The following is a 4,507-nucleotide window of genomic DNA, read 5'->3' as shown; positions in this document are numbered from 1 at the left end:
TCTTGTGTATCATATATAACACACTTTTCTGGATGTCACCTTTGGTGCTTCTAGGTAGGTCTAGGTCTACTCTATCTACCATGGGGATAACAGTTATTAAACCTTTTCAGTAAGGTAATTACAGCCCAAGGAAACTCAAAAGTACATCAAAAATGTAACGTGAGTAACCCTGAAATTGCTCCTATGCATTTTTGCACACAGTGCGTATAGTACTTTGGTTGCTATGGGTAAAGTAAGGTACTTTGGTTGCTATGGGTACAGTACTTTTGGCCGGCACTGAAAGATAGCAAAAATATAATAAAAAGTAACATGTGACTTGCTCTCGGCCAATCAAGACACAGAATCTGTGGGAGAGGTGTTATAAACTAAGATATTAGGGTTCAATGACTGCAAACAGGTCTAGTTGTTCACTATAGCAAGCCTAGAATGTCATCTGGGTGATTTTTGTCTAGACCAGGAAAGATTAAAGATTGAAGTTTAATATTGTAGTAATACTAGTTACATGTACACTGTTACTTGCAAGTGAAGATTTCATAGCGAATTCGGAATGTACTTTGCAGCCAATAGGGTCCATTGATTTACTGAATTACTCGATGTCAAAGTGATCAATATCGTTGATATCATTTATTTAAAATGATTTCGAGTTAATCGACAGTGATCAAAAAATATGTGTGTCTGCCAGTTATGTTCGTCCCTTCCACTTAGTTTGTGCACATGCGCCAAAATCTCAGCTAATTCTAGTGACTGTCGTGCGCAAGTGCATTGGCATGAACATACGAGCTGCATGAGCGAGCGTGGACAGTGCGTGGATGGACCACTTCAAAAAGCTTTGTGTTGACAAAGACAAAGCAGGATCTGTTTTCATCCAAAATAAAAATACAAATGAGGTCCCTTGGAATGACAAGAAGGTTAATTGACTAATTGGCATGGCTCAAGAGCATAGTTTAAGCAAATATGTAAATTCCATTCAACTATTTAAAAATCGTTTTTTGAAAAACAAAGATACAAAGATAAACTGACTAGGGGAATTATAACAATTTTTGAAAAGTTGGACAAAGAAACTGACTTGAGTGTGGCTTGAACCCACGACCTCCGAATAATTATTCCGGTGCTCTACCAACTGAGCTATCCAGCCCTATGTTGGCGGTGCCCCAATTTGTCAACATCTTTGTTCAAGGGACGCTAGTCAGAAGCCATAAACCGGTCGTAGCCAGGGACCACATCCAAAGTCATGAAACAGACCCAGGAATGGTTATCCGGATGTTGCAGGTTTAAACCCTGCTCAAGTCAATTTCTTTGTTCAACTTTTCAAAAGTATAGCATAAAAGAAAAAAAAAGTGTTCTTCCTAATAATTGTAATTTCCATCATACGAAAAGTAAGCAAATGTCCCAACAATGACTGACATCCCTAGTGCAAGAATGTGGTCCAAAGCGACATTTACTGAGTTCAGCTGAGTTGAGTTGAGCATGTGTAGCTTGTGAAGAGATCACGTGCAGTGCATCGCAAAATGTGTGCGTGTGACATTACGTCTCTCGCTGAGCCACGTGTGTTAGGTAATTTGGTGTACGTAAAATATACGTGTCATCACTTTTCGTAATATTGATGACTAGGAAGTAGGCCAATAGAAAAAAATTCCTCTATTCAGATCACTTGCTGTTTCAAATGAGAGCAGGCAGGCCAGGATTTGTAACTTGCATGTATATAGACAAAGTCAGAAAAGACAAACCCAGAAAAGTGAGATCAAGCTTTGTGAATGATCACACATAAACCTGTTTTCTAAAGATGTTTTCGTGACCTTTTCATGATGTAAAGATTTGACTTTATGTTCAGTGCTGTAAACTGCTCCTACTTCTTCCAGCATTGGCTATTATCTTTACAGTGGCAGGAACCATACATCCTGCATGTACTGGTACGGTGCATACTTTCACCTAGGCAAAGGAAAGCTTGCAAGTCTCGTCAAAAAACTGAGTTTCAAGTAAACAAACCTTTCATTTGAAGTAAACAAACCAATCTTTTTTTTGTGGTGGAAGAGCTGCTGAGAAGCATGTTCGTTGAAACAATTTGTCCACTTAAAAAATACTTCATAAAGGAATTTTTTCAGAAGCACCTGATCCGCGATTGCATGGTAAGAAATTGCAACGTATTTTGCAAATATTCGATATATTAAACATAATCGATATTGAAGATATACCGGTATGTATCAATAAATCAAAATTTCCGATACCATACAACCCTGGGAGTCAACTTATTCAGAACAATTAAATCCATTTCACTCACACATTGTACTTCAAATTCATTACTTCAAATAATGCCGTGTCTTTCTCTAGCATTGATGGTACTCACCATGTAACGATGTATTGCAAGTGTTCGTTTCGCAGGGTGACCTTTGTTTGACCTCCAACTGGACCTCCAGGTATGTCACATGCTGGAACGATAAAACCAACAAATCCACAGGAAAATTAGATAAGAGATTCCAGTAGAAATGAACAAAAGATACGGAAATGTTTCCATTGTGAATTATCGTACAGCTTATCAAACAAGAAAGATAATGTTGGTCCTCACTTTTCACACTTTTGTTCATTTGCAAACCAACTATGCCCCAACTTGGTCGTCAGACCAAGCTTATGTTGGGACTGTCCCAACTTGAGCCAAACTAGATCACTGAAGTTGCAATGGGCAGGCCTAACTTGGGTTGGGCACTGCTACTCATATATGGATGTTAGAGGGCGCGCATTTACCAACGAGCGTACGTGATGAGCACATCCACGGCCATGTGCTGCAAAGTGTCATCAGACAAACCGAGTCATTTTCTACAAGGCTACCCTGGAAGTTGCTACAAAAAGACGACATGTTTGATCTGCCTCTGATGAGCTCCCAGGCCCGGCCTGAGCAAGTGCCCTTGGTCCTCCCGTCTGAATGGTATAGGACCAAGCACCCTAGCCCTGTCCCACCAAACTTTACTTTTATCATGATCGTTTAGATGGGAATAAGGTTCCTGCCCAAGTTGGGCCCCTCCCAACTGATCACCCATGTTGATGAGACAGTCCCAGCATGTGTTTGGACCGATAACCAAGTTGGAATGTTTAACACGTATCAGTTGGCTAAGCAAACTGATGTGGCTATTGTAAATGCTATTGAAGATCAAAACGCCCTTTACTTTCATAACCTTCATTTGTTCCTAACAATTTACACAATTTATTTTGATCATGTAATTTTTTTTCAAAGTTCTCCCAGCAATTCAAAAGTCATGCATGGATAATGCGATTATCAAGTGACAGTTGTTGAGATTTGTTCATGTCTTCTCAAAGTAAAACATTCTGGATGTGCTTCTATGCAAACATACATTGTGCCAAGTTGTCCTTTCAGTCAAAATCAATCAAGTGACTGTTTTCAACAGTTAAGAGGTCCCAGCCTACATAAAGCAGGATTGACTCGCTGGGACTGTTTACGTAACTTGATACAGCTATGCCTTGACTGTAGGTGATTGATAAGCCAGCTGTGCCTACTTCCTGCCTGTTTATGCTGTTGACTGGATTTGACAAGTCAGAGTGCTTGCTTGAAATATGATCTGAATATTATTGACTAGCAACGCATGTAAAACGCATGGCATACATGTAGGAAGATAAAACAGTATGTCTGGATGTGCTCTGGATGTAGGAAGATAAAACAGTATGTCTGGATGTGCTCTTTATACCCGAAACTGTTCCAAGAGGGTTTTCACATACACCATTTATAGAACAATGGAACTCATCAGTGGTGCATGCATGATCACAGGAATGCATCCAAGATGACAATTTTGAAGCTAACTGCTCCTAGTTCATGATAAACCAAAAGTCATCAGGCCAAACAAAAAATAAGTCGGTCTCTGATCAGCGCGCGCGTCGATTTTAATCATGCGAGTCGATCTTTTTTTTTCCCAAAATGTTCCGCGGTAGCTCCAACAGCGCCCTCTATTTCCGCACCTCCTCAAGTTTTTTTTACCAAAGAGCACCAAGGAATGGGAAATTGCACCAAGGCAAATGATCGAAAGCACCAAGGCAAATTATGGAGGACACCAATGTACATGAGGACACCAAAAAAGCAAAATAGTACCCCACCTTGTCTGTACAATCCAAGCTTGAAGAAAAAAAAAAAAGCCGCGTGGCCGCGTCAATTCCGGAACTTTGGTCTGACCAGAGACCGAATATTTTTTTTTTTGGCCTAAAATACCTGAGACAGTTCACTCTTTCCTAGGCTACAGGCCTTCTTTACAAGAAGACCACTTTGATCGTTCCCTGAATGTTTTAATCAATTGTACACTGTGGAATGGGATGGTGACAGACTATCACTTTCAATTGTTTTTTTTTTTAAATGTGGCTTTTAACATTAGGACCTGTTTAATCACAAATTTTAAATTATTCATCAGAGCAGACTAATAATATGTGATTTACTTTAAGTCATTGCTTTCATTTCTGTTCGCAAGTTTGAAAAAATGAGGGTTTGACCTCACTTTCAATTTAATATGGC

At 39.6% G+C, this 4,507-nt stretch overlaps 1 non-coding gene across 1 annotated transcript; it reads right to left on the bottom strand.

Moving 5' to 3' along the window:
* Positions 1-1,062: 1,062 nt before the first annotated feature.
* Trnai-aau lies at positions 1,063-1,135 on the bottom strand. The gene has a single exon. It is a non-coding gene; the product is annotated as a tRNA-Ile (tRNA).
* Between the last annotated feature and the right edge of the window lie 3,372 nt (positions 1,136-4,507).

The sequence above is a fragment of the Patiria miniata genome, unplaced genomic scaffold (assembly GCF_015706575.1).
Source record: "Patiria miniata isolate m_02_andy unplaced genomic scaffold, ASM1570657v1 HiC_scaffold_8, whole genome shotgun sequence".
Classification (NCBI taxonomy): Eukaryota; Metazoa; Echinodermata; class Asteroidea; order Valvatida; family Asterinidae; genus Patiria; species Patiria miniata.
Note: the sequence above shows the minus strand (reverse complement) of the source record. Positions and strands in the feature narration are given on the sequence as shown.